Genomic DNA, 26160 nt, shown 5'->3' on the forward strand with positions numbered 1-26160 from the left:
CAGGGTGATCAAATTAAGATTCTACATCTGTACACCGCTAGAGCCATTGGTAAACCCAGTTACCTAAAGAAAATCATTGCTGTGTATACAGAGTGATCCATTTACCTATTTCATAGACAAGACACTGATGTATTTTCATCCTATTTGGTGCACCTGTACTTTGATGCACCTGTACTGGTTAACACTCGCAAGGCTGCATCCCTAGCCGCGTCCACAGAGCATGCGCAGACCAGCTGGCTGGTGTGTTTACAGACGATATCAATCTCTCCCTATCCCAGTCTTGCTGTCCCCACATGCTTCAAGATGGCCACCATTGTTTCTGTGCCCAAGAATGCAAACGTAACTGAACTAAATGACTAAATCAAATCAAATCTTATTTGCCACATGGGTCGAATACAACAAGTGTAGACTTTACAGTGGAATGCTCACTTACAAGCCCATAACCAACAGTGCAGTTTAAGAAGAAAACAATATTTACCAAGTAGGCTAAAATAAAAAGTAATAGTAACAAGTTACACAATAACATGGGGAAGGTCAATGTAAATTGTCCGGTGGCAATTTTTATGAATTGTTCAGCAGTCTAATGGCTTGGGAGTAGAAGCTGTTGAGGAGCCTTTTGGTGCAAGACTTGGCGCTCAGGTACCGCTTGCCGTGCGGTAGCAGAGAAAACAGTCTATAACTTGGGTGACTGGAGTCTCTGACAATTTTCTGGGCTTTCCTCTGACACCGCCTATTATATAGGTCCTAGATGGCAGGAAGCTTGGCCCCAATGATGTACTGGGCCATTCGCACTACCCTCTGCTTACCGCCCCAATAGGTCCTCAGACAATGCAATCGCCATCACACTGCACACTGCCATATCCCATCTGGACAAGAGGAATACCCCCCCAAGCTCATAATTAAGCTTTAGGCCCTGTGCAATTGGGACCTGGACTTCCTGGTGGGCCGCCCCCAGGTGGTGAAGGTTGGAAAAAATATCTCCACTTCGTTGATCCTCAACACTGGGGCGTGCTCAGTCCCCTCTTGTACTCCCTGTTCACCCATGAATGCGTGGCCGTGCACGCCCCCAACTCAATCATCAGGTTTGCAGACGACACAACAGTAGTAGGCTTGATTACCAACAATGACGAGACAGGCTACAGGGAGGAGGCGAGGGCACTCGGAGTGTGGTGTCAGAAAAACTACTTCTCACTCAACGTCAACAAAACAAAGGAGATGATCGTGGACTTCAGGAAACAGCAGAGGGAGCACCCCCTATCCACATCAAAGGGACAGCAGTGGAGAAGTTGGAAAGTTTTAAGTTCCTCGGCGTATACATCACGGCAAACTGAAATGGTCCACCCACACAGACAGTGTGGTGAACAAGGCATAACAGCGCCTCTTCAATCTCAGGAGGCTGAAGAAATGTGGCTTGTGAAAAATATCATCAAGAACAACAACCACCCGAGCCACTGCCTGTTCACTCGCTTACCATCCAGAAGGTGAGGTCAGTACAGGTGCATCAAAGCTGGGGCAGAGAGACTGAAAAACAGCTTCTATCTCAAGGCCATCAGACTTTTAAACAGCCATCACTAACACAGAGAGGCTGCTGCCTACATACAGACTTGAAATCATCGGCCACTTTTATAAACGGATCACTAGTCACTTTAATAATGTTTATATACCCTACATTACTCATCTCATATGTATATATTGTATTTTATGCCATCTATTGCATCTTGACTATGCCACTCTGTCTTTAATCATCCATATATTTATATGTATGTATGTATTCTTATTCCATTCCTTTACTTATATTTGTGTGTATTAGGTAGTTGTTATGGAATTGTTTGATTACTTGTTAGATAAAAAGCACAAGCACTAGAAGCACAAGCATTTCCATTTCACTACACTCGCAACATCTGCTAACCATGTGTATGGGACCAATACAATTTGATTTAATTTGATTTGGTTCATGCACTGTTCTACCCACTCTTCATACCATTCTGTTCTTCTTTTTGTGCTCCAGGTTTGATGTCACAATGTTGTGATCAGTGTCGACACCCTTGTTTGTTTTGAGCCCCACATTTTTGTGGGGGGGTTTCCTATTTTGCATGTTATTTTTTTGCATAAATAGTTGTCACAGATCAGTTTGCAGACAATGTAAAAAAATAAATAATAATAATAATCAATGAGTTAATAAAGCCTTCATACAAAAATGTACTATTTTTTGCTTTCTTGAGTAAGGCAGTTCAAATGCAGATGTTTCAGCCTAGCTCTGTGTTTCTGTGGCGGTGGAGCAGCCAGCAGAAAATACGGAGCGTAGGGGTTGGTAATGTTCTCTAGTTGCTCCGTGATTGGCTCAGTGTTCTGTCACTCAAGGGGACACTACGTCACTGCCAGATCTAAGGATAGAGCTTGAAAATTCAAGCCCCTTGGGTGTTGCAATATAATTAAATTAGAAGAGCCCATCCAAGAAGGCTCAAGGTCATTGGCCACAAATAAAATGATATCTACAGTGGCTTTGATTGGACTGTCCATGTCAACATCATACTTTCAAAATCTTAGCTAGCAGTCATCATCACGAATCAAGTCAACAATCTGCTGGCAAATCCTTTTTAACGCTTGTCATATGAAGATAAATAATAAATAGAAAAATGATAGATAAAATGTATAGTGGTCATTGGACATAAACATTACACAACAAGTTGGAAATCGAAAATTCAACAATGAGTGGTTTGGAAGGAATCAGTGGCTAACTGCAAGTATGTCAAAGCAATCACTAGCCTGATATTCAGTGGAGTGGGTGTGTGGTCCCAATTCTGGTTTAAAGGGTCTCTTTGACATGCTTAAAATGATAAACATTCAATATTGGCCATGCTGTCAATCCAGCATGATTTCTGCTCAAAAAGACTCTTAACTCAGAACTGGGAAATCTGACTTCAGTGAGTTCAAGACAACTAGGACCTCGGGAAAAAAAATAGCTTAGACTGGCAAAATGTGTTTTGAACGGTTATCCAACTCAGAATTGTAAGTTTGAAACTTGGGCATCTTTCTAGAGTTATGACCTGAAGATCACTGACGTCATCATGATTCAACCTTGATTTTTTTCAGGGTTCCCAGTTGTCTTGAAAGCACCATAAATCCAGAGAATGCCAGACTTTGATGACAAAGTTTGATGACAAAATTTGCCCACGATGGACTGCCGCGCCACCTTCGTGTTCAAGCGAGCACAGCACAACAAGGTGAGTCCAAGAATGTTCTGTATTCTGCTGCATAAATTATATAATATGCCAGGGAGATATGTTTACTGTAGTTAAGAAAGTAATACTAAGTGTATGTTGTGTAGTAAGCTGTTAGTGGCCCATGTGCCTCAATCTAATAATTTGGTCTATTTTCCCCTCTTAATTTCACCTACTGTTCTGACTTGGTGGTGCACATGTCGCCTATAACTTGTTTTAGAGAAATGTAATCATTGAATATTGTATGAGCTTTCATTGTCTGCTTATATGCCCACTTTATTTATCCTACGGTTCTGACTTGAAAGAACAACCCATGTTCTGAATTCTGTCGCTGTACATAACAGATAGTTATATTGACTGAATCCGTCCTAGCTCGCTCATTAATGCCTTAATCGAAAATACGGATTTCCTCTTATCGGCTTGTCGGCCCCTTATGCCATAATTTGTACATCTCAATTGTCAGTAGAAACCACATTTGTTGAAGCAAGTCAGTCATATCAGCTATGTTTTTTTAAAGGCAGTAAATGAGGCTGAATGAACTGTTTCGCTGCCAGACAAGTCTCTGCTGATAGCCAGGTATAGCCGTGGTAAGGTGTTGGGACTGCTGTTGGCTCTGCTGTTAGGACAGCTTTATGTAGGCACCCACAGTTTGTGGGTACCGTTTGTCACCGTTATAGTGCAATTAATATACTATTTAGTGTTGTGTAGTGCATCCCCCCAAAAAATAAATAGTTTTGCCCCACCTAGATTTGCATGTAAAAATCTCCACTGGGTGTGATCATGTCCCTCCCTTAGAGAATCCATACACTATGCTTACATTCGACTTGTAGCTTTGTATCGATTAACAATTATCCCCCTTTGCCAGTGCTTGATGATGAAAACCTTTTTTGGGAAAAACATAACTCAGGATCCAGTGATGTTCCAGTATGATGTTCCTCTATCACAGTCATCTTTGATTTACTATGAATCACACATCATGAATCATCATTCCGATGAGTGATAATCGTTCATGCTTGGCCCCTTTGATTGTGTCTTGATTGTTTCCTTGATTGTTTCCCCTCGGCAGGGATGTCTTTCTGTAGCAACTGTCATCAAAATTGTTGAAAGGTTTTAAAAACAATTATAAATGCAACAGTTGGACAATGGATGGAGATACTCCAAACTTTTAAAAATGGTATAATAAAACATTTTACTTGCACAGACAAATAATGAATGGAGTTCAAGGGTGGGAATTCAAGCATTACATTTATTGTAAAATGTAACTTTATTTTTCTTAGAATGCATTCATATATACATTTTCTTATTGTATCCCGTATTGTTTTATATTTTTGTGTTAAAATAAAGAAAATGATAAGTGCACATGTGTGAAAATATGCCAGGTGTATTTGCATGTATGAATAAATTAACATAAAGGGGTGGAACAGGGCTGCAACACCAGACACTTGCCCTGTCTACCACATGGCTTACCAAACTCAGTCCTTTTTGGAAGTTGCTTTCATTTCAGTGCATCTACATTTGTAAACATTTCAACTGTATTAAATTATTACTTTTTTCAATTCCACAAAAAAATGAACAGTTATCTCTCTTCTCCTTCTTGTGATGTAAGTGTTGACGGTGCGTTAAATCCCCAACGAAGCTTTAGCGTACTTATAGATTCAACGGAAACACAATGTATTCTGTTGAGCCCATTTAAGCCATTACCGGAGTGTGTTTGACAGGTCGTTACAAAGTTTCCGCTGTCGTAACGTTAACGGTTAAAGACGACAAGCACAAGCAAGAGTATGAAATAGTCGCAGGAGTAAAATAAAAGCAATCAATCCAGCGAGATTTAAGTGAAAAGTGGATTTTGCAACCCTCAAACACAGTCTAGACGGCTGAAAAGACAGATCCTTAGGTGGGCGGGGCATGCGCACTGCTAGCTTCTGTGAAGGCCAGTAGCTAAATGACAGTGTCTGTGCTGGATCCTTACAAAAGCTTGTCTCCCCACAATGTACTTCAGTTCATAATGGGACACATTTCAAGTGTTAGTTTGTCTCGAGTCAGATGTTAGTGTAGCAACATGGATTCTGTTGCTGGCAGGCTTTAAAAATCAGTGGTAATTTCCACACTGGTAAAATGCTATCATATAATAATGTTCTGCTACATACACTCTACACAACATTTTCATGAGACATAAGCAGCCTCTGAACACTTAACAACACACAAAGTCCACACTGAATTAATAGAGATGTTTCACTCTGCACTGATTATAGACTGTACCTCTCCGTTTCTTTGGCTTGGGACAGCAGGACAGTCGACCTAAACACAGCTGGCCAGAGTTTGGTTGACTGGCTTTTCAATCAACCGACACTCCCTGTGTTGCTCTTCAAACATTCACACCAGATTGGGGAGTTGAATCAAATGCCAGAACCTGCTTGTTCTGAGACAATTCTGGTGAGAAAACTACAGTCATAAATATTTAGGAACATGCTGAGCTGTACAAGTTCCTGTTGGTTAATATGTTGTTGTTGCTGACTATTAATTTGTTCACAGCTCCAACTCCACCCATAGCAGCAGGGGTAGTTGAGGCGATCTGAGAGGGAAAAGTTAACTGCCACTTGAATAATTCAAAGTCTCCTTGAACGGCCCTGCGGCCGAGTAAAAAATGTATGATGGCCACAGATAGATACACTAACAGTTACAGTCAATTCCAGCCTTTCCACGGCTCTGGTAGTAATTCTAACGCCTTACCGTTAGTCAGTCTATATCTCTGTTCATGAATGTATGATGTGTTTGCATTGAGCTGAATAAACAGGGATTGGCTCGGCAGTACACTGAGGTTGTGTTTAACAGCTATCGACTGGACAGTGGTGAGATAGAAGCTGGCACTGCAGTGAGAGTTAGAGTGTGCATCCCAAATGGCACCTATATAGTGTGTTACTACGCTATTTAAGGAATAGGGTACCATTTGAGACGCAACTAGAGTGTGACCACAGATGTAAGAAATGGCAAGGCCAACCTCAGGCATCTTCAATCTCCAACATATTCCACAGGGAGTATTAGCTATAAGTTGCAGCATCATTTAAAACCAAACCATACAGGTTACAAACCATTGCAAAGGAATTCACCTATCCATCAAGTACACAGTGCATTCGGGAAAGTATTCAGACCAGTTCCCTTTTTCCACATTTTGTTACGTTACAGCGTTATTCTAAAAATGATTAAATTAAAAGTGTTCCTCATCAATCTACACAAAATACCCCATAATGATGAAGTGAAAAGAGTTTTAGAAATGTTTGCAAATTTATTCAAAATAAAAAACTGAAATACCTTATTTACAGTGCCTTGCGAAAGTATTCTGCCCCCTTGAACTTTGCGACCTTTTGCCACATTTCAGGCTTCAAACATAAAGATATAAAACTGTATTTTTTTGTGAAGAATCAACAACAAGTGGGACACAATCATGAAGTGGAACGACATTTATTGGATATTTCAAACTTTTCTTAACAAATCAAAAACTGAAAAATTGGGCGTGCAAAATTATTCAGCCCCCTTAAGTTAATACTTTGTAGCGCCACCTTTTGCTGCGAATACAGCTGTAAGTCGCTTGGGGTATGTCTCTATCAGTTTTGCACATCGAGAGACTGACATTTTTTCCCATTCCTCCTTGCAAAACAGCTCGAGCTCAGTGAGGTTGGATGGAGATCATTTGTGAACAGCAGTTTTCAGTTCTTTCCACAGATTCTCGATTAGTTTCAGGTCTGGACTTTGACTTGGCCATTCTAACACCTGGATATGTTTATTTTTGAGCCATTCCATTGGAGATTTTGCTTTATGTTTTGGATCATTGTCTTGTTGGAAGACAAATCTCCGTCCCAGTCTCAGGTCTTTTGCAGACTCCATCAGGTTTTCTTCCAGAATGGTCCTGTATTTGGCTCCATCCATCTTCCCATCAATTTTAACCATCTTCCCTGTCCCTGCTGAAGAAAAGCAGGCCCAAACCATGATGCTGCCACCACCATGTTTGACAGTGGGGATGGTGTGTTCAGCTGTGTTGCTTTTACGCCAAACATAACATTTTGCATTGTTGCCAAAAAGTTCAATTTTGGTTTCATCTGACCAGAGCACCTTCTTCCACATGTTTGGTGTGTCTCCCAGGTGGCTTGTGGCAAACTTTAAACAACACTTTTTATGGATATCTTTAAGAAATGGCTTTCTTCTTGCCACTCTTCCATAAAGGCCAGATTTGTGCAATATACGACTGATTGTTGTCCTATGGACAGAGTCTCCCACCTCAGCTGTAGATCTCTGCAGTTCATCCAGAGTGATCATGGGCCTCTTGGCTGCATCTCTGATCAGTCTTCTCCTTGTATGAGCTGAAAGTTTAGAGGGACGGCCAGGTCTTGGTAGATTTGCAGTGGTCTGATACTCCTTCCATTTCAATATTATCGCTTGCACAGTGCTCCTTGGGATGTTTAAAGCTTGGGAAATCTTTTTGTATCCAAATCCGGCTTTAAACTTCTTCACAACAGTATCTCGGACCTGCCTGGTGTGTTCCTTGTTCTTCATGATTCTCTCTGCGCTTTTAACGGACCTCTGAGACTATCACAGTGCAGGTGCATTTATACGGAGACTTGATTACACACAGGTGGATTGTATTTATCATCATTAGTCATTTAGGTCAACATTGGATCATTCAGAGATCCTCACTGAACTTCTGGAGAGAGTTTGCTGCACTGAAAGTAAAGGGGCTGAATAATTTTGCACGCCCAATTTTTCAGTTTTTGATTTGTTAAAAAAGTTTGAAATATCCAATAAATGTTGTTCCACTTCATGATTGTGTCCCACTTGTTGTTGATTCTTCACAAAAAAATACAGTTTTATATCTTTATGTTTGAAGCCTGAAATGTGGCAAAAGGTCGCAAAGTTCAAGGGGGCCGAATACTTTCGCACGGCACTGTACATAACTATTCAGACCCTTTGCTTTGCGACTCGAAATTGAGATCAGGTGCATCCTGTTTACATTGATCATCCTTGAGATGTTTCCACAACTTGATTGGAGTCCACCTGTGGTAAATTCAATTGATTGGTCATGAAGGCACACACATGTCCACACTGAATTAATAGAGATGTTTCACTCTGCACTGATTATAGACTGTACCTCTCCGTTTCTTTGCTCCTGTCAGAGCAAAAACCAAGCCATGAGGTCGAAGGAATTGTCCGTAGAGCTCCGAGACATGATTGTGTCGAGGTACAGATCTGGGGAAGGGTACCAAAAAATGTCTGCAGCATTGAAGGTCCTCAAGAACACAGTGGCCTCCATCATTCTTAAATGGAAGAAGTTTGGAACCACCAACCGCTTCCTAGAGTTGGCCGCACGGCCAAACTGAGCAATCAGGGGAGAAGGGCCTTGGTCAGGGAAGTGACCAAGAACCCGATGGTCACTCTGACAGAGCTCCAGAGTTCCTCTGTGGAGATGGGAGAACCTTCCAGAAGGACAACCATCTCTGCAGCACTCTACCAATCAGGCCTTTATGGTAGAGTGGCCAGACGGAGGCCACTCCTTTGTAAAAGGCACATGATTGCCCGCTTTGAGTTTTCCTAAAGGCACCTAAAGGACTCTCAGACCATAAGAAACAAGATTTCTCTGGTCTGATGGAACCAAGATTGAACTCTTTGGCCAAGTGCATGCCAAGTGTCATGTCTGGAGGAAACCTGGCACCATCCCTATGGTGAAACATGGTGGTGGCAGCATCATGCTGTGAGGATGTTTTTCAGCAGCAGGGACTGGGAGACTAGTCAGGATCAAGGGAAAGATAAATGGAGCAAAGTACAGAGAGATCCTTGATGAAAACCTGATCCAGAGTGCTCAGGACCTTAGACTGGGGCAAAGGTTCACCTTCCAACAATGACCCTAAGCACACAGACAAGACAACACAGGAGTGGCTTCGGGACAAGATTCTAAATGTCCTTGAGTGGCCCAGGCAGAGCCCAGACTTGAACCCGATCGAACATCTCTGGAGAGACCAGAAAATAGCTTGTACAGCGATACTCCCCATCTAACCTAACAGAGCTTGAGAGGATCTGTGGAGAAGAAGTGGAGAAACTCCCCAATTACAGGTGTGCCAATCTTGTAGCGTCATACCCAAGAAGACATGAGGCTGTAATCGCTGCCAAAGGTGCTTCAACAAGGTACTGAATAAAGCGTCTGAATACTTATGTAAATGTTATAATTCAGTTTTTCATGTTTAAGAAAATATGCAAAAATGTCTACAAATCTGTTTTTACTTTGTCATTCTGGGGTATTGTGTGTACATTGATGAGGGGGGAAATGATTTAATCCATTTTAGAATAATGCTGTAACTTAACAAAATGGGGAAAGAGTCACAGGGTCGGAATACTTTCTGTGTACACTCTATGTGCTGTATATAACTCAATATAATAAATCAATTATTCACAGTAACACCTCTTCTCTGCGAGTCACGGAGTCCCGACTGCTATCCACCTATCGCTTCTAGCCTAATATCATCAACACTATTCATAAGGGGTGAATTAGCGTCTTCTAAAGTCACTCAGTTTTTATCTGTCCTCACTCCGGGCCCTCAAGGGCCTCCAACGCCAAGGACAGCACCACAGATATTGGTCTCGTTCCACTGCTTAGGTGTTGCGTGCATCAACCAATGGTTGTGTGCCACTTAATCTACTGTGCAGGTCAGATCTTACGACGCCTGGATAAGTATTTTATGTGTCAGTGACTGCACAGTCGATGACGTGGCACAAAACCATTGGTTGATGCATGCAACGTCTTAGCAGTGGAATGCGACCATGACGTAGTCAACTGATATGTAAAATACCTATCTACTGTAGGTGTTGTAAGATCTGGCAGGAGGGAGTTGAAAGTCTGTGTTGCCCGGCAACAGCCCCAAACCATCACTGCTCTAAAGGAGATCTGCATGGAGGAATGGGCCAAAATACCAGCAACAGTGTGTGAAAACATTGTGAAGACTTACAGAAAACGTTTGACCTCTGTCATTGCCAACAAAGGGTATATAACAAAGTATTGAGATAAACTTTTGTTATTGACCAAATACTTATTTTCCACCATAATTAGCTAATTAATTTATTAAAAACCTACAATGTGATTTTCTGGATTTCTTTTCTCATTTTGTCTGTCATAGTTGGAGTGTACCTATGATGAAAATTACACGCCTCTCATCTTTTTAAGTGGGAGAACTTGCACAATTGTTGGCAGACTAAATACTTTTTTTGCCCCACTGTGTGTATATATATATATATATACACTGCTCAAAAAAATAAAGGGGACACTTAAACAACACAATGTAACTCCAAGTCAATCACACTTCTGTGAAATCAAACTGTCCACTTAGGAAGCAACACTGATTGACAATACATTTCACATGCTGTTGTGCAAATGGTATAGACAACAGGTGGTAATTATAGGCAATTAGCAAGACACCCCCAATAAAGGAGTGGTTCTGCAGGTGGTGACCACAGACCACTTCTCAGTTCCTATGCTTCCTGGCTGATGTTTTGGTCACTTTTGAATGCTGGCGGTGCTTTCACTCTAGTGGTAGCATGAGACGGAGTCTACAATCCACACAAGTGGCTCAGGTAGTGCAGCTCATCCAGGATGGCACATCAATGCGAGCTGTGGCAAGAAGGTTTGCTGTGTCTGTCAGCGTAGTGTCCAGAGCATGTAGGCGCTACCAGGAGACAGGCCAGTACATCAGGAGATGTGGAGGAGGACGTAGGAGGGCAACAACCCAGCAGCAGGACCGCTACCTCCGCCTTTGTGCAAGGAGGAGCAGGAGGAGCACTGCCAGAGCCCTGCAAAATGACCTTCAGCAGGCCACAAATGTGCATGTGTCTGCTCAAACTGTCAGGAACAGACTCCATGAGGGTGGTATGAGGGCCCGACGTCCACAGGTGGGGGTTGTGCTTACAGCCCAACACCGTGTAGGACGTTTGGCATCAGCAAATTCTGCTGCCTGCAACATCCTCCAGCATGACCGGTTTGGCGGTGGGTCAGTCATGGTGTTGGGTGGCATTTATTTGGGGGGCCGCACAGCCCTCCATGTGCTCGCCAGAGGTAGCCTGACTGCCATTAGGTACCGAGATGAGATCCTCAGACCCCTTGTTAGACCATATGCTGGTGCGGTTGGCCCTGGGTTCCTCCTAATGCAAGACAATGCTAGACCTCATGTGGCTGGAGTGTGTCAGCAGTTCCTGCAAGAGGAAGACATTGATGCTATGGACTGGCCCGCCCGTTCCCCAGACCTGAATCCAATTGAGCACATCTGGGACATCATGTCTCACTCCATCCACCAACGCCACGTTGCACCACAGACTGTCCAGGAGTTGGCGGATGCTTTAGTCCAAGTCTGGGAGGAGATCCCTCAGGTGACCATCCGCCACCTCATCAGGAGCATGCCCAGGCATTGTAGGGAGGTCATACAGGCACGTGGAGGCCACACACACTACTGAGCCTCATTTTTACTTGTTTTAAGGACATTGCATCAAAGTTGGATCAGCCTGTAGTGTGGTTTTCCACTTTAATTTTGAGTGTGACTCCAAATCCAGACCTCCGTGGGTTGATAAATTTGATTTCCATTGATAATTTTTCGTGTGATTTTGTTGTCAGCACATTCAACTATGTAAAGAAAAAGTATTTAATAAGAATATTTCATTAATTCAGTTATTTTAGTGTTCCCTTTATTTTTTTGAGCAGTGTACATATACTTAAACTAAATAAGAAATAAATCAGATCTGAAAGCTAATTGAATCTCAATTGAATTTCAAATATAAATCTTAAAACTAATAGAAATAAAAACTAATCTAAAAACACAAAACTATAATAACTTGTAAAGGGAATACTGTACAGTGAATGCAGTGATTTCAGCACTTAGTCGGTCAATTCAGTATGATGAGAATGAGAAATGGAAAGGTTCCCACATTCAAAAAGATCCAATCATTTGAATATTGACGTACCTCAAGCTGCAAACTAGCTCAATAGTAATTTTCCTGCAGAGGCGGTGATAGAGGTGAATGTCTTTTTATGTAACGTGCAAAAAAATATTGATATAAAATCACCTTTTACATCACATCCATGCTTAGATATTATTTTTCCAATTAAAATGTTAGCTGGAAGCTGTACACCAGACAAAACATTTGTAGTGAGAATTTGCAGAATGGAAAGCAGAATTTGAATTTTCAGGACCTAGCTACAGAACAATGTTGTCTAGCAACAGCCATATTTATCTTTAAAGGACAATGAAACATATGAAATCTTCAAATGCAAAAGCTTAACCTGAATTAATTTCAGTCAGCGAGTAAACAACCAGATTAAAGGATTTATAGCGCATTCGGTTCTCCATTCAGTTCTCCAAAAGCCCTCACAATCAGACCATACAGAGGCTGCATTCAATAGAGAAATACTTTTCTCCCCTGGAATCTTTCAATCATCCTTGGCATTTCTAGTGTTTTGCCTCTAGTCTTTAGGTTAATGGCATGCCACTATGCATTTTTTTTAAGTCACAGAAGTTTGTTGGTTTACAGATGGACATTACAGGGTGAACAAAATAATAAGCATATTACCAAGGTTGCTTTTATGGGTATCCGATGAACCTAATTGTGGGGTATTGGGACTGATGAGTCGGTAGTGAAATGGCAGGGCTTTATAGGAGGTGTTAGTGACATCATGGAAATTTGGTGCTTTAATATTTTATACCAGCATGTACAATGCCTTCAGAAAGTATTCATACCCCTTGACTTATTCCATATTTTGTTGTGTTACAGCCTGAATTCAAAATTCATGACATTCATTTTTTTCTCACACATCTACACGCAATACCCCAAGTGAAAACATGTTTTTAGAAATGTTTGCACATTTATTAAAAACTAAATATAGAAATATCTCATTTACATATGGTACCAGTCAAAGGTTTGGACACACCTACTCATTCCGGGGTTTTTCTTTATTTGTATTATTTTCTACATTGTAGAATAATAGTGAAGACATCAAAACTATGTGTTCAACAAATCAAAATATATTTTAATTTTGAGATTCTTCAAAGTAGCCACCCTTTGCCTTGATGATAGCTTTGCACCCTCTTGGCATTCTCTCAACCAGCTTTATGAGGTAGTCACCTGGAATGCATGCCAAATAACAGGTGTGGGAAACCAAAAATTCCTTGTTAAAAGCTCCTTGTTAAAAGTTAATTAGTTGGATTTCTTTCCTTCTTAATGCGTTTGAGCCAATCATTTGTGTTGCGAGAAGGTAGGGGTGGTATACAGAAGATTGCTCTACTTGGTAAAAGAACAAGTCCATATTATGGCAAGAACAGCTCAAATAAGCAAAGAGAAATGACAGTCCATCATTACATTAAGACATGAAGGTTAATCAATCCGGACTGACCTTGGCAGCTTCATTAAATAGTACCCGCAAACCCCCAGTCTCAACGTCAACAGCGAAGAGGCGACTCCGGGATGCTGGCCTTCTGGGCAGAGTTCCTCTTTCCAGTGTATGTGTTCTTTAGACCATCTTAATCTTTTATTTTTATTGGCCAGACTGAGATGTCTTTTCTTTGCAACTCTGCCTAGAAGGCCAGCATCCCGGACTTTCCTCTTCACTGTTGACGTTGAGACTGGTGTTTTGAGGGTACTATTTAATGAAGCTGCCAGTTGAGGACTTGTGAGGCATCTGTTTCTCAAACTAGACACTCTAATGTGCTTGTCCTCTTGCTCAGTTGTGCACCGGGGCCTCCCACTCCTCTTTCTATTCTGTTTGTGCTGTTCTGTGAAGGGAGTAGTACACAGCGTTGTACGAGATCTTCAGTTTCTTGGCAATTTCTCGCATGGAATAGCCTTCATTTCTCAGAACAATAATAGGCTGACGAGTTTCAGGCCGTTTTGAGCCTGTAATCGAACCCACAAATGCTGATGCTCCAGATACTCAACTAGTCTAAAGAAGGCCAGTTTTATTGCTTTTTTAATCAGAACAACAGTTTTCAGCTGTACTAACATATTTGAAAAAGGGTTTTCTAATTATCCATTTGCCTTTGAAAATTATAAACTTGGATAAGCTAACACAACGTACCATTGGAGCACAGGAGTGATGGTTGCTGATAATGGGCCTCTGTACGCCTATGTAGATAGTCCATAAAAAATCAGCCGTTTCCAGCTACAATAGTAATTTACAACATTAACAATGTCTACACTGTATTTCTGATCAATTTGATGTTATTTTAATGGACGAAAATGTGTTTTTCTTTCAAAAACAAGCACATTTCTATGTGATCCCAAACTTCTGAACGGTAGTGTAAGTGTAAGTATTCAGACCCTTTCCTCTGTACTTAGTTGAAGCGCTCTGGAACAGGTTTTCATCAAGGATCTCTCTGTACTTTGCTCTGTTCATCTTTCCCTTGATCCTGACAAGTCTCCCAGTCCCTCCCGCAGACAAACATCACCACAGCAAGATGCTGCCACCACCATCCTTCACCGTAGGGATGGTATTGGCCAGGTGATGAACAGTGCCTGGTTTCCTCCAGACGTGACGCTTGGCATTCAAGCCAAAGAGTTCAATCTTGATTTCATCAGACCAGAGAATATTGTTTCTCATGGTCTGAGTGTCCTCTGGCTGCCTTTTGGCAAACTCCAAGCGGGCTGTCATGTGCCTTTTATTGAGGAGTGGCCACTCTACCATAAAGGCCTGATTGGTGGAGTTCTGGAGAGATTGTTGTCCTTCTGAAAGGTTCGCCCATCTCCACTGAGGAACTCTGGAGCTCTGTCAGAGTGACCATCGGGTTCTTGGTCACCTCCCTGACCAAGGCCCTTCTCCCCCGATGGCTCAGTTTGGCCGGGCAACCAGCTCTAGGAAGTCGTGGTGGTTCCAAACGTCTTCTATTTAAGAATGATGGAGGCCACTGTGTTCTTGGGGACCTTCAATGCTGCAGAATTTTTGGTTTCCCCTTTTCCCCTTGTGCCTCCACACAATCATGTCTCGGAGCTCTACGGACAATTCCTTCAACCTCATGGCTTGGTTTTTGCTCTGACATGCACTGTCAACCGTGGGACATTATATAGACATGTGTGTGCCTTTCCAAATCATGTCCAATCAATTGAATTTACCACAGGTGGACTCCAATCAAGTTGCGGAAACATCTCAATGGAAACAGGATGCACCTGAGCTCAATTTTGAGTCTCATAGCAAAGTCTGAATAAATAAGGTGTTTCTGTTTTTTATTTTTAAAACATTTGCAAACATTTCTAAAAACCTGTTTTCACTTTTTCATTTTGGGGTATTGTGTGTAGATTGATGAGAAACACTTTTAATTTAATAATTTTAGAATAACACTGTAACGTAACAAAATGTGGAAAAAGGGAACTGGTAAGAAATGGCATTTTTTTTCGATAAATAGACAAGTACTTATCTGTCAATGGTTGCAGAATCTTAGCTTTTTAAAAAAACTTTATATTGAAATTGGTTGTGGTAAGTTAATTTCTATTTTTTGGTATATGAATAGCAAGGATGTCTACTTCACCATCCACGCATTGTATTGGTAAACTACAAGGTAGTGTAAACATTGTGTCTTTTAACGATCCAATATGTAATATGGTACACCTGAAGAGTTTTTAAGTCTTGCTATAGATTTCCAAGAAGATTTAAGTCAAAACTGTAACTAGGCCAATCAGGAATGTTCAATGTCGTCTTGGTAGAAACACCAGTATATATTTGGCCTTGTTTTTTAAGTTATTGTCCTGCTGAAAGGTGATTGACCACCTCAATGCGGTCTTATGTAGCATAATTTGAAATTGTGTTTTTTTTTTACATTGGATAAAAGTAGATACTCAGAGCAAAAAAAAGTGTTTATATATTACACTACAGTTGAGGAACAATTGGAAAGTAATTATTCTTTGTAAGTTGATAAACTTGTAACCCCACTTTGAGAAAATGGCCCTTGAATGTTTTGGTACACCTACGGGAGAGCTCTTCTTTGTACTATACCCATTCAGCATTGTTCACATCCTTAGCCCCACCCATCTCTTCAAGGATTCAGATGTGAGGCCATGTGCTAAACAGAGTGGGTAAAGTAGTGTAGTAAACAACCAAAGACTTCAAGTAGTAGCCCACAATAATTTATTTATTATTTAACTAAGCAAGTCAGTTAAGAACAAATTCTTATTTTCAATGACGGCCTAGGAACAGTGGGTTAACTGCCTGTTCAGGGGCAGAACGACACCTTGTCAGCTCAGAGGTTTGAACTTGCAACCTTCCGGTTATTAGTCCAACACTCTAACCACTAGGCTACCCTGCCGCCGCAATAAGGAAAAACTCCAGGTAAAAACACACTTTATCTACACCTTGGCCTATATCCTAATCTGACTTTGGTGCAGTCTATGGTAAACACACACTATTTCAAATCAAATCTAAATACATGTTTCACATGCACAGGATACAGAAGGTGTAAACACTACAGTGGTTACTTGCATATTTGCATAGTATAAATGTCAAAAAATAGGAACTGTCCAGATCAAAATATTGTTTAAATATTTTATAATTATTAGACGATGGTTACCCAGACACACTTGTCTAAATTCATGGGTCATGTGAAAGAAATGCTATAACTGTCCCCCAGCCACATCTAGCTAAGTGGATGGGTCACTGTTATCTAGACATGTACAGATGTTCATGAAATACAATAGATGTCTGTAATCACCCCCAGACACACCTGGCTAACTGAATGGGTCATGTAATCCTCTGGCAAAGTGGAGTCTTTTGCTTAAACATGTAACCATAATCCCAACCCATACAGCACAAACGGATTGTTATAGCTAGTCACCATGCATGAAATGCTGTAGTATGGATCTGCAGGCAGCTAAAGCTAACAAACTAGGTTCAATGTTAGCTAGCTAGCTAAAATTAGGCTATAACTAGCAATACAAATTGCTTTCTGAGATACGAATAATATTACTACACAGATCATACACATAATGTTAGCAAGCAAGCCAGCCAGCTAACAGTACACTTTAACTAAGAGCTAGACTCTTACCGGTATGCATGGATCTCCCTCTCCCTCTCCCTCTCTATCACGGATGCCATGATGTAAACCTGGAGACAGGTGTTTTATACAACAGCTTTCTGTGTTCTCTTTTCATCTCCTTCCGCATTTGAAATCAAACAGGAGAATTCTCTCCATCTCCTTAGCTATCATACTCTGCTTCCACTGGGCATTCCATTAATTTCAAAACTCTTCCATGACAAAAACACTGTTGATTGCTACAATTTCTGGTACAATGAAAATGTTTTTACCTAAATCAGGGATTTCCTCATAGTCTCATTCATTTTCAGACTTAAAGAGAGTCAGCATGGCATGATCATCCTCCAGAAAGAAGTCCTGCAGAACTTTTTCCCACTGATCTTTGTTGTTAGTGGTAGCAAGGATTATCGACACATACTGAGCAGCTCATATTATAGACAGAAGCATGCTACGTTGCAGACAAATCCGAACTCGTCTCTCAGCATGTCCAGCCCATCCATTATCTCAGCCAATCATGGCTAGCGGGAAGGTTCTTGACTTTTTCCATGGCTAAACCAACTAGGCTTGTAATGTAACAATTTTATGTGTAATTACAGATGGCATACACACTTGTTATTAAGGCACATGAAAGTTCACATGTTCCAGAATGCATTTCTACCCAAAAATTCATTTTGATTAAAGAAATGTAAATGTTTACGTTCAAATGCTCCTAATTGGCACAGCGGTCTAAGGCACTGCATCTCAGTGCTTGAGGCGTCACTACTGTAAAGGGGTGCGTAACTGGTGGCATGGAAGTCAGACACAGGAGAGCAGAACTAGGTAATAGCCGGAGCAGTTTAATGGCAAAACCAACCACATAAAAATAACAACACATGGGTACATAACCCGTCGCACACCAGTCAACATGTGCACAAGCACTTACAACAAACAATTCCACACAAAGACATGGGGGGAACAGAGGGTTAAATACACAACAATTAATGAGGGAAATGAAAACCAGGTGTGCAGGAACCCAAGACAAAACAAATGGAAAATGAAAAGTGGATCAACGATGGCTAGAAGACCGGTGACAACGACCGACGAACACCGCCCGAACAAGGAGAGGAACCGACTTCGGTGGAAGTCGTGACAACTACAGACACCCTGGTTTGATTCCAGGCTGTATCACAACCGGCCATGATTGGGAGTCCCATAGGGCGGCGCACAATTGGACCAGCGTCGGCCCGGGTTTGACCGGTGATTTGATTTTACCTGTGCTTAGCTCTGTTCCGTTTCTTTTTACCATAAAAAAAACTCCCTAGTCCTTGCCGATAACATTTATACACATAACATGATGCATCCACCACCATGTGTGTTGGATTTTCCCCAAACATAATGCTTTGTATGTTTTTATTATGTTACTTTGAGTGACGAACAGGTGGATTTTTTAAACTTCTTTACCACGTTCTTTGCAGTTTTACTAAAGTACCTTATTGCAAACAGGATGCCTGTTTTGGGGAAAATAATATTCTGTACGTGTTTCAATTTCATTCTGTCAATTAGGTTAGTATCGTGGAGTAACTACAATGTTGTTGATCCATCATCAGTTTTTCTCCTATCACAGCCATTAAACGCTGTAGCTGTTTTAAAGTCACCGTTAGCCTCATGGTGAAATCCCTTAGCAGTTTCCTTCCTCTTTGGCAAGTGAGTGAAATTAATAACTTCACCATGCTCAAAGGGATATGCAATGTATGCTTGACCTTTTTTTTACCCATCTACCAATAGGTGCCCTTCTTTGTGAGGCATTGGAAAACCTCCCTGGTCTTTGTGCTTGAATCTTTGTTTGAAATGCACTGCTCGACTGAGGGACCTTATAGATAATTGTAGATGTGGGGTACAAAGATGAGGTAGTCATTCAAAAATCATGTTAAACCCTATTATTACACACAGAGGGAGTCCATGCAACTTATTGTTTGACTTGTTCATTACATTTTTACCCCTGAACTTATTTAGGCTTGCCATAGCAAAGGGTTTGAATACTTATTGATTCACGACATTTCAGGTTTCATGTTTTATTCATTTGTAAGAATTTCCAAAAACATAATTCCAGGCCAGTGACAAAACATCTCAATTTAACACATTTTATGGAAAAAGTCAAGGGGTGTGAATACTTTCTGAACAGTATACCTTAGCTCTCGCATGATTGTCTCGATTACCCTGTTTTAAGATAGACATTACAAAAACATTGTTATAGGGATCACATTCTTAGTGCATATGTCTTCAGCAATCTCGTCACCTTCCAGTGCAGTCTGGCACATATGTCCCCAGTGTGTCTGTCTGTTGCAGTCTGGGTCTGTGTAGCATATGGTTGAAATTGACCTTGAAAGGCAGGTCATGGCTTCTGGAGAGGGATATAGAGAGGGCTAGCGAGAGAGAGAAGGCTACAGAGAGCAGAATGGCCTCGGGCCTGGATTCACCAGGGAATAACTCCCCTAGTGGATGCCATCAAATCCCTACAGGAACACATGGCCCTAACAAGCGTCCTCTTCTGTCCTGTCCTGTCCTGTCTGTCTGCCTGCCTGCCTGTCTGTCTGTCTGTCTGTGTCTGCCCTGTCCTATTCTATTCTATTCTATTCATGACTGGACCCAGCAGGACAGCAACAGACAGAAGTGTGAAGTGTCAGACAGGAGATTTGGTAATCCTGATCTCATCTCAACAGACATCATTGCCGACACGCTGGGCTTTCTGATCTCGCTGACTCCAGAATTCGTTTTTATCTTGGTTGTTTAAGCAGTTGACGGCTAGCCTTTCCCTATGGCCCTGTGTGATAAAAATGCTACACCAGGAACTCTTGTACTATTGTACAGTTATAGTGGTGATAAACATGACAGTGAGGATTTTGAATAGCTATAAGAAAATGTATGCAGGAAACAAACAAGTTTATGTGTAGTGGGGAGCTTAGGGGCAAAGTCATGCCTTAATTGTTGTTTTTATGGGCAACTCTCTGTATGTGTTGTTATACAATAGAAAAAAATGGAGGCATTAATCATTTATATTGTAAGCTACCACAGTTTACAGTCTATAGAACATTCTGTGACTCATGTATAAACATACTCAGCCGACCCAAGAGCACAATTCTCCCGCTAGCTGGAACATCAAATGATCCATAGCAGATGCAAGCTGCTAAATCTGTCCTCTTTTATAAGATCAAAAGCGACAACCCTTCCCTTTAGAATATGAAACACACTAGAATAGTAGTGGTGTGTTTCACATACAGTTTCTTGCCCCTCATCCCACTCTAAAACAAACAAGTACAGTTAGAAACCTATTTGCTGGGTAGGTGTCCTGTTATTGTTTTGACAAATGGTGCCGTTTTCCTGAGATGCCCTTTCTGGAGCTGTACATCACCTTGCCATTCTCAGCCCCCTAATACAACACCTTGACAGAGGCTGGTAATGGCACTGTGCAGTATTTTTCTCCAAGGCCTTCTTGCCAGTCATCCGTCAGTACTGATGGCTCCTCCTGCTGCTGCTGCTGCTGCTGAGGTGAAGCCTGGTCAGTGGGCCACAGGATGTCTTGGCACTGACAGCACAGCACACAGGGCTTCATCCCCAACCTAATGTCCATGCAAATCTCATGGTCTTGGTTCAAAATTATAATGACAAAGAGCAGGACAGCTGGCTCTTTTACAAGCTCCATTTTGGGCATAATTGACCTGAGCAGTGAGAAATAAAATGAACAGGAGCCCACAGAGGCTTTGCTGTACAAGGCCAAAAATGAGGATAGAACATGGCCTTTTTGCAGCAGAGCTTTTCATCAACATGAAACAATATATTAAGGTTATGTCTTTAACCCAGCAGCCTTAGAAATAAAAACATGATTGTTGTACAATGCATTCATTTAGATTTATTTTCTCTGAAGTGTAATTGATCTGAAATGGCACATTTGGTCATTTTATTGCTGCACCTTTACTACTTTCATTTCTGGAAAGTCTATGTGCATGGGATTCTGTCTACCTTGGCCGTCGCTGTATAGTATACAGCTTATTACCTTGGCAGTATCCAGATTGTTATCACTGCCTCCCTGCAATTTGTCCTGCCTGCAGCTGCTGTCCTTGTCAGTTAATGGTACAGTATGCTGTAACAGCGTTATACTGCGATGACTACTCGGTAGCTTGTGCACTTAACAACGTCTTGTGAAACAGTAGTCGGTTTGTTTTCGGTCTTGTTTACCTCAGCAGTGGAGTTACTGTAGTATCTGTGCTAAACAGGAATGAGATAACAAGACTTCCACAGATAAGGAAGTCATTCCAAACAAATTACTAATAAGAGAAACGACAGCCATGGTAGTTTACTCTCAAACGGTCACATAAGTGTAGCTGTAGTAAGGTAACATAACAAGCGAAAACCTTTGGCAAACAAATGTTATCTTTAATTTATAATCTGTAGAAACTATGAGAATAGAAAGGTTCAGAACTTTTGTGAAACATCACAGCAGAGTTGAAAAATATATGGCAAATAGACTACCGGTCAAGCATTTTAGAACACCTACTCATTCTATCTGGTTTGGGCTTAGTGGGACTATCATTTGTTTTTCAACAAGACAGTGACCCACACATCCCCAGGCTGTGTAAGGGCTATTTGACCAAGAAGGAGAGTGATGGAGTGCTGCATCAGATGACCTGGCCTTCACAATCACCCGACCTCAACCCAGCTGAGATGGTTTGGAATGAGTCGGACTGCAGAGTGAAGGAAAAGCAGCCAACAAGAGCTCAGCATATGTGGGAACTCCTTCAAGACTGTTGGAAAAGCATTCCAGGTGAAGCTGGTTGAGAGAATGCCAAGAGAGAATGCCAAAGCTGTCATCAAGGCAAGGGGTGGTTACGTTGAAGAATCTCAAATATAAAATATATTTTGATATGTTTAACACCTTTTTGGTTACTACATCATTCCATATGTGTTTCATAGTTTTGATGTCTTCACTATTATTCTTCAATATAGAAAATAATAAAAATAAAGAAAAACCCTTGAATGAGTAAGTGTGTCCAAACTTTTGACTGGTACTGTATATATTTACAAAAAATATACAGTTGAAGTCAGAAGTTTACATACACCTTTCAGCCAAATACATGAAAAAAAAAATTGTGTGTTTTTTTTTACAATTCCTGACATTTAATCGTAGTAAACATTCCCTGTCTTAGGTCAGTTTGGATCACCACTTTATTTTAAGAATGTGAAATGTCAGAATAATAGTAGAGAGAATGATTTATTTCAGCTTTTATTTCTTTCATCATATTCCCAGTGGGTCAGAAATGTACGTACACACAATTAGTATTTGGTAGCATTGCCTTTAAATGTTTTAACTTGGGTCAAATGTTTCGGGTAGCCTTCCACAAGCTTCCCACAATAAGTTTGGTGAATTTTGGCCCATTCCTCCTGACAGAGATGGTGTAACTGAGTCAGGTTTGTAGGCTTCCTTGCTTGCACACACTTTTTCAGTTCTGCCCACAAATTTTCTATAGGATTGAGGTCAGGGCTTTGTGATGGCCACTCCAATACCTTGACTTTGTTGTCCTTAAGTCGTTTTGCCACAACTTTGGAAGTATGCTTGGGACCAAGTTTTAACTTGGTCTTGAGATGTTGCTTCAATATATCCACATAATTTTCTTTCCTCATGATGCCATCTATTTTGTGAAGTGCACCTGTCCCTCCTGCAGCAAAGCACCCCCACAACATGATGCTGCCACCCCCGTGCTTCATGGTTGGAATGGTGTTCTTCGCTTGCAAGCTCCCCCCTTTTCCTCATTACGGCCAAACAGTTCTATTTTTGTTTCATCAGATCAGAGGACATTTCTCCAAAAAGTACGATCTTTGTCCCCATGTGCAGTTGCAAGCTGTAGTCTGTTTATTTTTATGGCGGTTTTGGAGCAGTGGCTTCTTCCTGGCTGAGCGGCCTTTCAGGTTATGTCGATATAGGACTCGTTTTACTATGGATATAGATACTTTTGTACCTGTTTCCTCCAGCATCTTCACAAGGTCCTTTGCTGTTCTGGGATTGATTTTCACTTTTTGCACCCAAGTACGTTCATCTCTAGGAGACAGAACATGTCTCCTTCCTGAGCGGTGTGACGGCTGCGTGGTCCCATGGTGTTTATACTTGCGTACTATTGTTTGTACAGAAGAACGTGGTACCTTCAGGCGTTTGGAATATGCTCCCAAGGATGAACCAAAATTGGAGGTCTACAATTTTTTTTCTGAGATCTTGGCTGATTTATTTTCATTTTCTCATGATGTCATGCAAAGAGGCACTGAATTTGAAGGTAGGCCTTGAAATCCATCCACAGGTACACCTCCAATTGACTTAAATTATGTCCATTAGCCTATCAGAAGCTTCTAAAGCCATGACATAATTTTCTGTCAACTTAGTGTATGTAAACCTCTGACCCACTGGAATTGTGATACAGTGAATTATAAATAAAAAATGATCTGTCTGTAAACATTTGTTGGAAAAATGACTTGTGTCATGCACAAAGTAGATGTCCTAACCGACTTGCCAAAACTATAGTTTGTTAACAAGAAATTTGTGGAGTGGTTGAAAAACGAGTGTTAATGACTCCAACCTAAGTGTATGTAAACTTCACTTCAACTGTATGGGGGGTTGGAAATGATGCAGACAATGACATTGATGGAATCTACAATCTAACTGCACTGTAAAGCTGATCTACCCATCAAAAAATAAATAATCAAAATAAAAACATTTTTAAACAGTGTAGTTATTCCCTCCAGAAGGCAATCAAACAGGCAAACATCAGTACAAAGGGAAAACCTGTACATCGCGGACACCGACGTCTTGCACCCGGACAAGCTAAACAACATCTTCGCCTGCTTTGAGGATAACACAGTGCCACTGTGGCTGACGTGAGTAAGACATTTAAGCGTGTTAACCCTCGCAGGGCTGCTGGTCTAGACAGCATTCCTAGCCGTATCCTCAGAGCATGGGCAGAACAGCTGGCTGGAGTGTTTACGGACATACTCTCCCTATCCCGTTTGCTGTCTCCACTTGCTTCAAGATGTCCACCATTTGTCCTGTACCCAAGAACGCAAAGATAACTGAACTAAATGACCATTGCCCTGTAGCACTCACTTCTGTCATCATTAACCAGCTAGCAATGAGAAGCGGCCCTCTTCCAGGTGGCCGGAACTGATTGAATCAGGTGTCGGACTCAGCCTGGAATCAAAATGAATGACTGCCAAGAATCAGCCCAAGTACATCAGGTCGTTTCCGTCTACCTGGAATTCAGTCGACTTTGCCGGCATCTTACCAGAACCCCCCCAGAAGGGCATGATATTTTATGCATACAAATTATACCCATCCACCCCCAAATAAATTGTGTCGGAGGAAACACCATACACCTAGTGACTGTGTCAGCGTGCATGGCCTGGCCCGCCACAGTAGTCGCTACAGCGAGATGGGACAAGGACATCCCAGCCGGCCGAACCCTCCCCTAACTCGGATGACAATGGGTAAATTGTGCGTTGCCTCATTGGTCTCCCGGTCGCAGCCGGCACAGGTATCAAGCAAGCATCTGTAGCAACGTAGTTCGCACTGCAATGTAGTGTCTTCGACCGCAGAGCCACTCGGGAGGCTCCATCCACAAAGTTTTTAATGCTTATCAATTGCCTTGCACAAAGTATCAAAATATTAAAATACTACTTAAACAGCACTCTTAAATAATTGTAATAATAATTAATTGTATTTTGTGATCACAGAAACAATGAGAAAATATGGGGAAATAAATAAATAATGAAATGGTAATTATATAAAGCAGCCCGTGTAATTATCTGGCAGAGAGTAGCCCCAATCAGCCCGAGCCCCAAGTAATATATTTGGGCCAGATAACTCACACCGGAATCGGCCCGAGCGCAATCCCCGCATTCTAGCCATAAGTAATACTGCCTAAGGCAGCCCAGACTCGGGCCACATGACATCGGCCGAGTCTCAGTCAGAATCGGCCCAGATCCACTGGGGATCGGAATCGGAATGGGCCCACATGCTGTGGGGATGTTTTTCATCGGCAGGGACTGGGAAACTGGTCAGAATTTAAGAAATGATCGATGGTGCTAAGTACAGGGAAATTCTTGAGGGAAACCTGTTTCAGTCTTCCAGAGATTTGAGACTGGGATGGAGGTAATTTGCAAATAAATTCATAAAAAATCCTACAATGTTATTTTCTGGATTTTTTTTCTCATTTTGTCTGTCATAGTTGAAGTGTACCTATAATGAAAATTGCAGGCCTCTCTCATCTTTTTAAGTGGGAGAACTTGCACAATTGGTGGCTGACTAAATACTTATTTCTCAATTTCATTATTTTACTTTTAGTTTTGTTTGTATTGTTAGATTCTTCTGTGCTGTTGAAGCTAGGAACACAAGCATTTTGCTACACCCGCAATAACATCTGCTAAATATGTGTATATGACCAATAAAATAAAATTGTTTTAATTCCATTTTATTTGTACAGAAAGTTCATACTTTTATCACATATGACCTCCACTTTTTGAAATCAGATTGACAGTTACTAACCTCTCGACTTCAAATCCAACTCTGACTCAGCTGTTCCCTTGTTCACACCGGACCCTATTCCTTTGTTTCATGGGCTACCAAAACTGCAGGCATAGATGGGCTGGTGTTCTGGTGAGACCGGCACTCACTCATTTATTTTACTATGTCAATATGTCTTTGTTGGTGGCTGTTGTGAAAAAAGTCAATAGCTGGAAGAGTTGCAGAGTTAATTGAAAATAATGCCATTGTTGATTAGATCCTTTTTTTTCATTAATTCTGCTATTTTCTCTTGAACCATATGGCATATCCACTAAAACACATGGACAATATGGTCACGTGCTGTATATACAAAAGATGTATACTT

The 26160-nt window shown here is 41.3% G+C and overlaps 1 long non-coding RNA gene across 1 annotated transcript in view; it reads left to right on the forward strand.

Moving 5' to 3' along the window:
* LOC149979214 (uncharacterized) overlaps positions 1-6426 on the forward strand; it is a 205890-nt gene extending 199464 nt beyond the window's left edge. Inside the window, exons 2-3 of the long non-coding RNA XR_016485115.1 lie at positions 3094-3224; positions 4087-6426. This is a non-coding gene — a long non-coding RNA (uncharacterized LOC149979214). The remainder of the gene's footprint in view (positions 1-3093; positions 3225-4086) is intronic.
* The last annotated feature ends 19734 nt before the right edge of the window (positions 6427-26160 follow it).

This window comes from Oncorhynchus mykiss, chromosome 12, assembly GCF_057628025.1.
Source record: "Oncorhynchus mykiss isolate SJ-2025 chromosome 12, ASM5762802v1, whole genome shotgun sequence".
Classification (NCBI taxonomy): Eukaryota; Metazoa; Chordata; class Actinopteri; order Salmoniformes; family Salmonidae; genus Oncorhynchus; species Oncorhynchus mykiss.